The following is a 14,925-nucleotide window of genomic DNA, read 5'->3' on the forward strand; positions in this document are numbered from 1 at the left end:
GGAGCAAGGAATATGGACTTGACCGAAAAACTAAAAACGGGGGGAGCAAAGAATATGGACTTTACCGGACGACGGAGAACAGAGGCATTGAATGTATGTGGGCTTGGCCGAAAAACGGAGAATAGAGGGGAGCAAGGGCGAGCAAGGAATATGGACTTGACCAACATCTGAGAACAGGGTTGCGCAAGGAATATGTATTTGATCGAAAAACGGGGGGAGAACGGGGGAGGAATATGGAATTGTAACTGGTAAACAGCGAAAAAAAAAACAATTTGAGTACATGGCCGAAGATCGCACCTCGTTCAGAACCGATAAAATGAAAAAAAAAGACCATACTTCCAGACATGCGCTGAAACACCGTATGGCAGCATAAAGCTTTACGGCTAGGCTGGAGATTTCGGCCCCAGCACCGCTATCTAGCGAACTGTGTAACACACAGGTACCGAGGTACCCGCGCATTAATAGGGAGGCAATAGTCAGGATCCCAGCCCTGTCTTAGTCGGTTACGCCACGCACACCTCGCTGAGATGTACACTGAAAAATATCAGGGTCCTATTCACGCTTGCGTCTCTTGGGAATAGGTGAATTGCTATAGTAATGAAGTGATGTCATCACGTACACTAAGACCTAGGTCTACATTACTGCCTTTAGCCTGCTTTGTACTTCTTTGTCCAGTCACGCATGTGTGCCCAGAACAACAAAAACAAGCTACATTGTAATTCACGCAGATTAAGATTAAGATGTTTTGTGTTCTTAGGTTTTAGAAAAACTGGAATAAAACCCTCTCGAAGCTACTCTCCTCGAATTTCTTAGAAGCATTTGAGGTTCTTGAGTTCATATTTTCCTTGGTACAGGCATCTGTGTAGGTGTCTCAAACATAAATATAGCGTCCAAAAATTATAAATCATGCATTTTGAAGTACACGCTGAAGCAACGCACTTTATTATAAAATCTGACGCATCCAAGGATTTTCATCGTAGTATTTTCCAATAAATAGTTTAACAGACAGCTTCCTTATGTTGCTTACAATGATGATCACGTTAAACATTACCAGATCTGAAATTCAATTTTGATGTCCTTTCGGAATCGTGAAATCTGGCGCCTTTAGAATAATATACATACAAAATCTAGGTAATACCTTTCATACTCAAGCTTTGATAAGACGGAAATTCTAGTTTATTACAAAGTGTGTCAGATTCTTTTAATTTTTTTTTGTACATCACGTTCTCAGTTTTTCGGTCAAGTCCATAATTTTCCTTGCTCATCCTTGCTTTCCTTTCCCATGATGCTATTTACAAGGCTTTATTCCTTGCTCATCCTTGCTCCCCTTTCCATTCCCATGATGCTATTTACAAGGCTTTATTCCTTGCTCGTCCTTGATCCTCTTTCCTTTCCCATGATGCTATTTACAAGTCTTTATTCCTTGCTCATCCTTGCTCCCCTTTCCTTTCCCATGATGCTATTTACAAGGCTTTATTCCTTGCTCGTCCTTGATCCTCTTTCCTTTCCCATGATGCTATTTACAAGTCTTTATTCCTTGCTCATCCTTGCTCCCCTTTCCTTTCCCATGATGCTATTTACAAGGCTTTATTCCTTGCTCGTCCTTGATCCTCTTTCCTTTCCCATGATGCTATTTACAAGTCTTTATTCCTTGCTCATCCTTGCTCCCCTTTCCTTTCCCATGATGCTATTTACAAGGCTTTATTCCTTGCTCGTCCTTGATCCTCTTTCCTTTCCCATGATGCTATTTACAAGGCTTTATTCCTTGCTCATCCTTGCTCCCCTTTCCTTTCCCATGATGTTATTTACAAGGCTTTATTCCTTGCTCATCCTTGATTTCCTTTCCCATGATGCTATTTACAAGGCTTTATTCCTTGCTCATCCTTGCTCCCCTTTCCTTTCCCATGATGCTATTTACAAGGCTTTATTCCTTGCTCATCCTTGCTCCCCTTTCCTTTCCCATGATGCTATTTACAAGGCTTTATTCCTTGCTCGAGCTTACTCCCCTTTCCTTTCCCATGATGCTATTTACAAGGCTTTATTCCTTGCTCATCCTTGCTCCCCTTTCCTTTCCCATGATGCTATTTACAAGGCTTTATTCCTTGCTCATCCTTGCTTTCCTTTCCCATGATGCTATTTACAAGGCTTTATTCCTTGCTCATCCTTGCTTTCCTTTCCCATGATGCTATTTACAAGGCTTTATTCCTTGCTCATCCTTGATTTCCTTTCCCATGATGCTATTTACAAGGCTTTATTCCTTGCTCATCCTTGCTCCCCTTTCCTTTCCCATGATGCTATTTACAAGGCTTTATTCCTTGCTCATCCTTGCTCCCCTATCCTTTCCCATGATGCTATTTACAAGGCTTTATTCCTTGCTCGAGCTTACTCCCCTTTCCTTTCCCATGATGCTATTTACAAGGCTTTATTCCTTGCTCATCCTTGCTTTCCTTTCCCATGATGCTATTTACAAGGCTTTATTCCTTGCTCATCCTTGCTTTCCTTTCCCATGATGCTATTTACAAGGCTTTATTCCTTGCTCATCCTTGCTTTCCTTTCCCATGATGCTATTTACAAGGCTTTATTCCTTGCTCGTCCTTGCTCCCCTTTCCTTTCCCATGATGCTATTTACAAGGCTTTATTCCTTGCTCATCCTTACTCCCCTTTCCTTTCCCATGATGCTATTTACAAGGCTTTATTCCTTGCTCATCCTTGCTTTCCTTTCCCATGATGCTATTTACAAGGCTTTATTCCTTGCTCATCCTTGCTTTCCTTTCCCATGATGCTATTTTCAAGGCTTTATTCCTTGCTCGTCCTTGCTCCCCTTTCCTTTCCCATGATGCTATTTACAAGGCTTTATTCCTTGCTCGTCCTTGATCCTCTTTCCTTTCCCATGATGCTATTTACAAGGCTTTATTCCTTGCTCATCCTTGCTCCCCTTTCCTTTCCCATGATGCTATTTACAAGGCTTTATTCCTTGCTCATCCTTGCTCCCCTTTCCTTTCCCATGATGCTATTTACAAGGCTTTATTCCTTGCTCGAGCTTACTCCCCTTTCCTTTCCCATGATGCTATTTACAAGGCTTTATTCCTTGCTCATCCTTGCTCCCCTTTCCTTTCCCATGATGCTATTTACAAGGCTTTATTCCTTGCTCGTCCTTACTCCTCTTTCCTTTCCCATGATGCTATTTACAAGTCTTTATTCCTTGCTCATCCTTGCTCCCCTTTCCTTTCCCATGATGCTATTTACAAGGCTTTATTCCTTGCTCATCCTTGCTCCCCTTTCCTTTCCCATGATGCTATTTACAAGGCTTTATTCCTTGCTCATCCTTGCTTTCCTTTCCTTTCCCATGATGCTATTTACAAGGCTTTATTCCTTGCTCGTCCTTACTCCTCTTTCCTTTCCCATGATGCTATTTACAAGTCTTTATTCCTTGCTCATCCTTGCTCCCCTTTCCTTTCCCATGATGCTATTTACAAGGCTTTATTCCTTGCTCATCCTTGATTTCCTTTCCCATGATGCTATTTACAAGGCTTTATTCCTTGCTCATCCTTGCTCCCCTTTCCTTACTTATGATGCTATTTACAAGGCTTTATTCCTTGCTCATCCTTGCTCCCCTTTCCTTTCCCATGATGCTATTTACAAGGCTTTATTCCTTGCTCATCCTTGCTCCCCTTTCCTTTCCCATGATGCTATTTACAAGGCTTTATTCCTTGCTCATCCTTGCTCCCCTTTCCTTTCCCATGATGCTATTTACAAGGCTTTATTCCTTGCTCGAGCTTACTCCCCTTTCCTTTCCCATGATGCTATTTACAAGGCTTTATTCCTTGCTCATCCTTGCTCCCCTTTCCTTTCCCATGATGCTATTTACAAGGCTTTATTCCTTGCTCGAGCTTACTCCCCTTTCCTTTCCCATGATGCTATTTACAAGGCTTTATTCCTTGCTCATCCTTGCTCCCCTTTCCTTTCCCATGATGCTATTTACAAGGCTTTATTCCTTGCTCGTCCTTACTCCTCTTTCCTTTCCCATGATGCTATTTACAAGTCTTTATTCCTTGCTCATCCTTGCTCCCCTTTCCTTTCCCATGATGCTATTTACAAGGCTTTATTCCTTGCTCATCCTTGCTCCCCTTTCCTTTCCCATGATGCTATTTACAAGGCTTTATTCCTTGCTCATCCTTGCTTTCCTTTCCTTTCCCATGATGCTATTTACAAGGCTTTATTCCTTGCTCGTCCTTACTCCTCTTTCCTTTCCCATGATGCTATTTACAAGTCTTTATTCCTTGCTCATCCTTGCTCCCCTTTCCTTTCCCATGATGCTATTTACAAGGCTTTATTCCTTGCTCATCCTTGATTTCCTTTCCCATGATGCTATTTACAAGGCTTTATTCCTTGCTCATCCTTGCTCCCCTTTCCTTACTTATGATGCTATTTACAAGGCTTTATTCCTTGCTCATCCTTGCTCCCCTTTCCTTTCCCATGATGCTATTTACAAGGCTTTATTCCTTGCTCATCCTTGCTCCCCTTTCCTTTCCCATGATGCTATTTACAAGGCTTTATTCCTTGCTCATCCTTGCTCCCCTTTCCTTTCCCATGATGCTATTTACAAGGCTTTATTCCTTGCTCGAGCTTACTCCCCTTTCCTTTCCCATGATGCTATTTACAAGGCTTTATTCCTTGCTCATCCTTGCTCCCCTTTCCTTTCCCATGATGCTATTTACAAGGCTTTATTCCTTGCTCATCCTTGCTTTCCTTTCCCATGATGCTATTTACAAGGCTTTATTCCTTGCTCATCCTTGCTTTCCTTTCCCATGATGCTATTTACAAGGCTTTATTCCTTGCTCATCCTTGATTTCCTTTCCCATGATGCTATTTACAAGGCTTTATTCCTTGCTCATCCTTGCTCCCCTTTCCTTTCCCATGATGCTATTTACAAGGCTTTATTCCTTGCTCATCCTTGCTCCCCTTTCCTTTCCCATGATGTTATTTACAAGGCTTTATTCCTTGCTCGAGCTTGCTCCCCTTTCCTTTCCCATGATGCTATTTACAAGGCTTTATTCCTTGCTCGTCCTTGCTCCCCTTTCCTTTCCCATGATGCTATTTACAAGGCTTTATTCCTTGCTCATCCTTGCTCCCCTTTCCTTTCCCATGATGCTATTTACAAGGCTTTATTCCTTGCTCATCCTTGCTCCCCTTTCCTTTCCCATGATGCTATTTACAAGGCTTTATTCCTTGCTCATCCTTGCTCCCCTTTCCTTTCCCATGATGTTATTTACAAGGCTTTATTCCTTGCTCGTCCTTGCTCCCCTTTCCTTTCCCATGATGCTATTTACAAGGCTTTATTCCTTGCTCATCCTTGCTCCCCTTTCCTTTCCCATGATGCTATTTACAAGGCTTTATTCCTTGCTCATCCTTACTCCCCTTTCCTTTCCCATGATGCTATTTACAAGTCTTTATTCCTTGCTCATCCTTACTCCCCTTTCCTTTCCCATGATGCTATTTACAAGGCTTTATTCCTTGCTCATCCTTGCTCCCCTTTCCTTTCCCATGATGCTATTTACAAGTCGTTATTCCTTGCTCGAGCTTACTCCCCTTTCCTTTCCCATGATGCTATTTACAAGGCTTTATTCCTTGCTCGTCCTTGCTCCCCTTTCCTTTCCCATGATGCTATTTACAAGGCTTTATTCCTTGCTCATCCTTGCTCCCCTTTCCTTTCCCATGATGCTATTTACAAGGCTTTATTCCTTGCTCATCCTTGCTCCCCTTTCCTTTCCCATGATGCTATTTACAAGGCTTTATTCCTTGCTCATCCTTGCTTTTCTTTCCCATGATGCTATTTACAAGGCTTTATTCCTTGCTCATTCTTGCTCCCCTTTCCTTTCCCATGATGCTATTTACAAGGCTTTATTCCTTGCTCATCCTTGCTCCCCTTTCCTTTCCCATGATGCTATTTACAAGGCTTTATTCCTTGCTCGTCCTTACTCCTCTTTCCTTTCCCATGATGCTATTTACAAGGCTTTATTCCTTGCTCATCCTTGCTCCCCTTTCCTTTCCCATGATGCTATTTACAAGGCTTTATTCCTTGCTCGTCCTTACTCCCCTTTCCTTTCCCATGATGCTATTTACAAGTCTTTATTCCTTGCTCATCCTTGCTCCCCTTTCCTTTCCCATGATGCTATTTACAAGGCTTTATTCCTTGCTCATCCTTGCTCCCCTTTCCTTTCCCATGATGCTATTTACAAGGCTTTATTCCTTGCTCATCCTTGCTCCCCTTTCCTTTCCCATGATGCTATTTACAAGGCTTTATTCCTTGCTCGTCCTTGCTCCCCTTTCCTTTCCCATGATGCTATTTACAAGGCTTTATTCCTTGCTCATCCTTACTCCCCTTTCCTTTCCCATGATGCTATTTACAAGGCTTTATTCCTTGCTCGAGCTTGCTCCCCTTTCCTTTCCCATGATGCTATTTACAAGGCTTTATTCCTTGCTCATCCTTGCTCCCCTTTCCTTTCCCATGATGCTATTTACAAGGCTTTATTCCTTGCTCATCCTTGCTCCCCTTTCCTTTCCCATCATGCTATTTACAAGGCTTTATTCCTTGCTCATCCTTGCTCCCCTTTCCTTTCCCATGATGCTATTTACAAGGCTTTATTCCTTGCTCGAGCTTACTCCCCTTTCCTTTCCCATGATGCTATTTACAAGGCTTTATTCCTTGCTCATCCTTGCTCCCCTTTCCTTTCCCATGATGCTATTTACAAGGCTTTATTCCTTGCTCATCCTTGCTTTCCTTTCCCATGATGCTATTTACAAGGCTTTATTCCTTGCTCATCCTTGCTTTCCTTTCCCATGATGCTATTTACAAGGCTTTATTCCTTGCTCATCCTTGATTTCCTTTCCCATGATGCTATTTACAAGGCTTTATTCCTTGCTCATCCTTGCTCCCCTTTCCTTTCCCATGATGCTATTTACAAGGCTTTATTCCTTGCTCATCCTTGCTCCCCTTTCCTTTCCCATGATGTTATTTACAAGGCTTTATTCCTTGCTCGAGCTTGCTCCCCTTTCCTTTCCCATGATGCTATTTACAAGGCTTTATTCCTTGCTCGTCCTTGCTCCCCTTTCCTTTCCCATGATGCTATTTACAAGGCTTTATTCCTTGCTCATCCTTGCTCCCCTTTCCTTTCCCATGATGCTATTTACAAGGCTTTATTCCTTGCTCATCCTTGCTCCCCTTTCCTTTCCCATGATGCTATTTACAAGGCTTTATTCCTTGCTCATCCTTGCTCCCCTTTCCTTTCCCATGATGTTATTTACAAGGCTTTATTCCTTGCTCGTCCTTGCTCCCCTTTCCTTTCCCATGATGCTATTTACAAGGCTTTATTCCTTGCTCATCCTTGCTCCCCTTTCCTTTCCCATGATGCTATTTACAAGGCTTTATTCCTTGCTCATCCTTACTCCCCTTTCCTTTCCCATGATGCTATTTACAAGTCTTTATTCCTTGCTCATCCTTGCTCCCCTTTCCTTTCCCATGATGCTATTTACAAGTCGTTATTCCTTGCTCGAGCTTACTCCCCTTTCCTTTCCCATGATGCTATTTACAAGGCTTTATTCCTTGCTCGTCCTTGCTCCCCTTTCCTTTCCCATGATGCTATTTACAAGGCTTTATTCCTTGCTCATCCTTGCTCCCCTTTCCTTTCCCATGATGCTATTTACAAGGCTTTATTCCTTGCTCATCCTTGCTCCCCTTTCCTTTCCCATGATGCTATTTACAAGGCTTTATTCCTTGCTCATCCTTGCTTTTCTTTCCCATGATGCTATTTACAAGGCTTTATTCCTTGCTCATCCTTGCTCCCCTTTCCTTTCCCATGATGCTATTTACAAGGCTTTATTCCTTGCTCATCCTTGCTCCCCTTTCCTTTCCCATGATGCTATTTACAAGGCTTTATTCCTTGCTCGTCCTTACTCCCCTTTCCTTTCCCATGATGCTATTTACAAGGCTTTATTCCTTGCTCATCCTTGCTCCCCTTTCCTTTCCCATGATGCTATTTACAAGGCTTTATTCCTTGCTCATCCTTGCTCCCCTTTCCTTTCCCATGATGCTATTTACAAGGCTTTATTCCTTGCTCATCCTTGCTCCCCTTTCCTTTCCCATGATGCTATTTACAAGGCTTTATTCCTTGCTCATCCTTGCTCCCCTTTCCTTTCCCATGATGCTATTTACAAGGCTCTATTCCTTGCTCATCCTTACTCCCCTTTCCTTTCCCATGATGCTATTTACAAGGCTTTATTCCTTGCTCATCCTTGCTCCCCTTTCCTTTCCCATGATGCTATTTACAAGGCTTTATTCCTTGCTCATCCTTGCTTTCCTTTCCCATGATGCTATTTACAAGGCTTTATTCCTTGCTCATCCTTGATTTCCTTTCCCATGATGCTATTTACAAGGCTTTATTCCTTGCTCATCCTTGCTCCCCTTTCCTTTCCCATGATGCTATTTACAAGGCTTTATTCCTTGCTCATCCTTGCTCCCCTTTCCTTTCCCATGATGCTATTTACAAGGCTTTATTCCTTGCTCGAGCTTACTCCCCTTTCCTTTCCCATGATGCTATTTACAAGGCTTTATTCCTTGCTCATCCTTGCTCCCCTTTCCTTTCCCATGATGCTATTTACAAGGCTTTATTCCTTGCTCATCCTTGCTTTCCTTTCCCATGATGCTATTTACAAGGCTTTATTCCTTGCTCATCCTTGCTTTCCTTTCCCATGATGCTATTTACAAGGCTTTATTCCTTGCTCATCCTTGATTTCCTTTCCCATGATGCTATTTACAAGGCTTTATTCCTTGCTCATCCTTGCTCCCCTTTCCTTTCCCATGATGCTATTTACAAGGCTTTATTCCTTGCTCATCCTTGCTCCCCTTTCCTTTCCCATGATGTTATTTACAAGGCTTTATTCCTTGCTCGAGCTTGCTCCCCTTTCCTTTCCCATGATGCTATTTACAAGGCTTTATTCCTTGCTCGTCCTTGCTCCCCTTTCCTTTCCCATGATGCTATTTACAAGGCTTTATTCCTTGCTCATCCTTGCTCCCCTTTCCTTTCCCATGATGCTATTTACAAGGCTTTATTCCTTGCTCATCCTTGCTCCCCTTTCCTTTCCCATGATGCTATTTACAAGGCTTTATTCCTTGCTCATCCTTGCTCCCCTTTCCTTTCCCATGATGTTATTTACAAGGCTTTATTCCTTGCTCGTCCTTGCTCCCCTTTCCTTTCCCATGATGCTATTTACAAGGCTTTATTCCTTGCTCATCCTTGCTCCCCTTTCCTTTCCCATGATGCTATTTACAAGGCTTTATTCCTTGCTCATCCTTACTCCCCTTTCCTTTCCCATGATGCTATTTACAAGTCTTTATTCCTTGCTCATCCTTACTCCCCTTTCCTTTCCCATGATGCTATTTACAAGGCTTTATTCCTTGCTCATCCTTGCTCCCCTTTCCTTTCCCATGATGCTATTTACAAGTCGTTATTCCTTGCTCGAGCTTACTCCCCTTTCCTTTCCCATGATGCTATTTACAAGGCTTTATTCCTTGCTCGTCCTTGCTCCCCTTTCCTTTCCCATGATGCTATTTACAAGGCTTTATTCCTTGCTCATCCTTACTCCCCTTTCCTTTCCCATGATGCTATTTACAAGGCTTTATTCCTTGCTTATCCTTGCTTTCCTTTCCTTTCCCATGATGCTATTTACAAGGCTTTATTCCTTGCTCATCCTTGCTCCCGTTTCCTTTCCCATAATGCTATTTACAAGGCTTTATTCCTTGCTCGTCCTTGCTCCCCTTTCCTTTCCCATGATGCTATTTACAAGGCTTTATTCCTTGCTCATCCTTACTCCCCTTTCCTTTCCCATGATGCTATTTACAAGTCTTTATTCCTTGCTTGAGCTTACTCCCCTTTCCTTTCCCATGATGCTATTTACAAGGCTTTATTCCTTGCTCATCCTTTCTCCCCTTTCCTTTCCCATGATGCTATTTACAATGCTTTATTCCTTGCTCATCCTTGCTCCCCTTTCCTTTCCCATGATGCTATTTACAAGTCGTTATTCCTTGCTCGTCCTTACTCCCCTTTCCTTTCCCATGATGCTATTTACAAGGCTTTTTTCCTTGCTCGTCCTTGCTCCCCTTTCCTTTCCCATGATGCTATTTACAAGGCTTTATTCCTTGCTCATCCTTGCTGACCCCTTTCCTTTCCCATGATGCTATTTACAAGGCTTTATTCCTTGCTCATCCTTGCTCCCCTTTCCTTTCCCGTGATGCTATTTACAAGGCTTTATTCCTTGCTCGTCCTTGCTCCCCTTTCCTTTCTCATGACTCTATTTACAAGGCTTTATTCCTTGCTCATCCTTGCTCCCCTTTCCTTTCTCATGATGCTATTTACAAGGCTTTATTCCTTGCTCATCCTTGATTTCCTTTCCCATGATGCTATTTACAAGGCTTTATTCCTTGCTCGTCCTTGCTCCCCTTTCCTTTCCCATGATGCTATTTACAAGGCTTTATTCCTTGCTCATCCTTGATTTCCTTTCCCATGATGCTATTTACAAGGCTTTATTCCTTGCTCGTCCTTGCTCCCCTTTCCTTTCTCATGATGCTATTTACAAGGCTTTATTCCTTGCTCATCCTTGCTCCCCTTTCCTTTCCCATGATGCTATTTACAAGGCTTTATTCCTTGCTCATCCTTGCTCCCCTTTCCTTTCCCATGATGCTATTTACAAGGCTTTATTCCTTGCTCGTCCTTGCTCCCCTTTCCTTTCCCATGATGCTATTTACAAGTCTTTATTCCTTGCTCATCCTTGCCCCCCTTTCCTTTCCCATGATGCTATTTACAAGGCTTTATTCCTTGCTCATCCTTGCTCCCCTTTCCTTTCCCATGATGCTATTTACAAGTCTTTATTCCTTGCTCATCCTTGCTCCCCTTTCCTTTCCCATGATGCTATTTACAAGGCTTTATTCCTTGCTCATCCTTGCTTTCCTTTCCCATGATGCTATTTACAAGGCTTTATTCCTTGCTCATCCTTACTCCCCTTTCCTTTCCCATGATGCTATTTACAAGGCTTTATTCCTTGCTTATCCTTGCTTTCCTTTCCTTTCCCATGATGCTATTTACAAGGCTTTATTCCTTGCTCATCCTTGCTCCCGTTTCCTTTCCCATAATGCTATTTACAAGGCTTTATTCCTTGCTCGTCCTTGCTCCCCTTTCCTTTCCCATGATGCTATTTACAAGTCGTTATTCCTTGCTCATCCTTGCTCCCCTTTCCTTTCCCATGATGCTATTTACAAGGCTTTATTCCTTGCTCATCCTTGCTCCCCTTTCCTTTCCCATGATGCTATTTACAAGGCTTTATTCCTTGCTCATCCTTGCTCCCCTTTCCTTTCCCATGATGCTATTTACAAGGCTTTATTCCTTGCTCATCCTTGCTCCCCTTTCCTTTCCCATGATGCTATTTACAAGGCTTTATTCCTTGCTCATCCTTGCTTTCCTTTCCCATGATGCTATTTACAAGGCTTTATTCCTTGCTCATCCTTACTCCCCTTTCCTTTCCCATGATGCTATTTACAAGGCTTTATTCCTTGCTCATCCTTGCTCCCCTTTCCTTTCCCATGATGCTATTTACAAGGCTTTATTCCTTGCTCATCCTTGCTCCCCTTTCCTTTCCCATGATGCTATTTACAAGTCTTTATTCCTCGCTCATCCTTGCTCCCCTTTCCTTTCCCATGATGCTATTTACAAGGCTTTATTCCTTGCTCATCCTTACTCCCCTTTCCTTTCCCATGATGCTATTTACAAGTCTTTATTCCTTGCTCATCCTTGCTCCCCTTTCCTTTCCCATGATGCTATTTACAAGGCTTTATTCCTTGCTCATCCTTGCTCCCCTTTCCTTTCCCATGATGCTATTTACAAGGCTTTATTCCTTGCTCATCCTTTCTCCCCTTTCCTTTCCCATGATGCTATTTACAAGGCTTTATTCCTTGCTCATCCTTACTCCCCTTTCCTTTCCCATGATGCTATTTACAAGGCTTTATTCCTTGCTTATCCTTGCTCCCCTTACCTTTCCCATGATGCTATTTACAAGGCTTTATTCCTTGCTCATCCTTGCTCCCCTTTCCTTTCCCATGATGCTATTTACAAGGCTTTATTCCTTGCTCATCCTTGCTCCCCTTTCCTTACCCACGATGCTATTTACAAGGCTTTATTCCTTGCTCATCCTTGCTCCCCTTTCCTTACCCATGATGCTATTTACAAGGCTTTATTCCTTGCTCATCCTTACTCCCCTTACCTTTCCCATGATGCTATTTACAAGGCTTTATTCCTTGCTCATCCTTGCTCCCCTTTCCTTTCCCATGATGCTATTTACAAGGCTTTATTCCTTGCTCATCCTTGCTGACCCCTTTCCTTTCCCATGATGCTATTTACAAGGCTTTATTCCTTGCTCGTCCTTGCTCCCCTTTCCTTTCCCATGATGCTATTTACAAGGCTTTATTCCTTGCTCATCCTTACTCCCCTTTCCTTTCCCATGATGCTATTTACAAGGCTTTATTCCTTGCTCATCCTTGCTCCCCTTTCCTTTCCCATGATGCTATTTACAAGGCTTTATTCCTTGCTCATCCTTGCTCCCCTTTCCTTTCCCATGATGCTATTTACAAGTCTTTATTCCTTGCTCATCCTTACTCCCCTTTCCTTTCCCATGATGCTATTTACAAGGCTTTATTCCTTGCTCATCCTTGCTCCCCTTTCCTTTCCCATGATGCTATTTACAAGGCTTTATTCCTTGCTCATCCTTGCTCCCCTTTCCTTTCCCATGATGCTATTTACAAGTCTTTATTCCTCGATCATCCTTGCTCCCCTTTCCTTTCCCATGATGCTATTTACAAGGCTTTATTCCTTGCTCATCCTTACTCCCCTTTCCTTTCCCATGATGCTATTTACAAGTCTTTATTCCTTGCTCATCCTTGCTCCCCTTTCCTTTCCCATGATGCTATTTACAAGGCTTTATTCCTTGCTCATCCTTACTCCCCTTTCCTTTCCCATGATGCTATTTACAAGTCTTTATTCCTTGCTCATCCTTGCCCCCCTTTCCTTTCCCATGATGCTATTTACAAGTCTTTATTCCTTGCTCATCCTTGCTCCCCTTTCCTTTCCCATGATGCTATTTACAAGGCTTTATTCCTTGCTCATCCTTGCTCCCCTTTCCTTTCCCATGATGCTATTTACAAGGCTTTATTCCTTGCTCGTCCTTACTCCCCTTTCCTTTCCCATGATGCTATTTACAAGGCTTTATTCCTTGCTCATCCTTGCTCCCCTTTCCTTTCCCATGATGCTATTTACAAGGCTTTATTCCTTGCTCATCCTTACTCCCCTTTCCTTTCTCATGATGCTATTTACAAGGCTTTATTCCTTGCTCATCCTTGCTCCCCTTTCCTTTCCCATGATGCTATTTACAAGGCTTTATTCCTTGCTCGTCCTTGCTCCCCTTTCCTTACCCATGATGCTATTTACAAGGCTTTATTCCTTGCTCATCCTTGCTCCCCTTTCCTTTCCCATGATGCTATTTACAAGGCTTTATTCCTTGCTCATCCTTACTCCCCTTTCCTTTCCCATGATGCTATTTACAAGGCTTTATTCCTTGCTCATCCTTGCTCCCCTTTCCTTTCCCATGATGCTATTTACAAGGCTTTATTCCTTGCTCATCCTTGCTCCCCTTTCCTTTCCCATGATGTTATTTACAAGGCTTTATTCCTTGCTCATCCTTGCTCCCCTTTCCTTTCCCATAATGCTATTTACAAGGCTTTATTCTTTACTCCCCTTTCCTTTCCCATGATGCTATTTACAAGGCTTTATTCCTTGCTCGTCCTTACTCCCCTTTCCTTTCCCATGATGCTATTTACAAGGCTTTATTCCTTGCTCGTCCTTGCTCCCCTTTCCTTTCCCATGATGCTATTTACAAGGCTTTATTCCTTGCTCATCCTTACTCCCCTTTCCTTTCCCATGATGCTATTTACAAGGCTTTATTCCTTGCTCGTCCTTACTCCCCTTTCCTTTCCCATGATGCTATTTACAAGGCTTTATTCCTTGCTCATCCTTGCTCCCCTTTCCTTTCCCATGATGCTATTTACAAGGCTTTATTCCTTGCTCGTCCTTGCTCCCCTTTCCTTTCCCATGATGCTATTTACAAGGCTTTATTCCTTGCTCATCCTTGCTCCCCTTTCCTTTCCCATGATGCTATTTACAAGGCTTTATTCCTTGCTCATCCTTACTCCCCTTTCCTTTCCCATGATGCTATTTACAAGGCTTTATTCCTTGCTCGTCCTTGCTCCCCTTTCCTTTCCCATGATGCTATTTACAAGGCTTTATTCCTTGTTCATCCTTGCTCCCCTTTCCTTTCCCATGATGCTATTTACAAGGCTTTATTCCTTGCTCATCCTTACTCCCCTTTCCTTTCCCATGATGCTATTTACAAGGCTTTATTCCTTGCTCGTCCTTGCTCCCCTTTCCTTTCCCATGATGCTATTTACAAGGCTTTATTCCTTGTTCATCCTTGCTCCCCTTTCCTTTCCCATGATGCTATTTACAAGGCTTTATTCCTTGCTCATCCTTGCTCCCCTTTCCTTTCCCATGATGCTATTTACAAGGCTTTATTCCTTGCTTATCCTTACTCCCCTTTCCTTTCCCATGATGCTATTTACAAGGCTTTATTCCTTGCTCGTCCTTGCTCCCCTTTCCTTTCCCATGATGCTATTTACAAGGCTTTATTCCTTGCTCATTCTTGCTCCCCTTTCCTTTCCCATGATGCTATTTACAAGGCTTTATTCCTTGCTTATCCTTGCTTTCCTTTCCTTTCCCATGATGCTATTTACAAGGCTTTATTCCTTGCTCATCCTTGCTCCCCTTTCCT

Source organism: Nematostella vectensis, chromosome 8 (assembly GCF_932526225.1).
Source record: "Nematostella vectensis chromosome 8, jaNemVect1.1, whole genome shotgun sequence".
NCBI lineage: Eukaryota > Metazoa > Cnidaria > Anthozoa > Actiniaria > Edwardsiidae > Nematostella > Nematostella vectensis.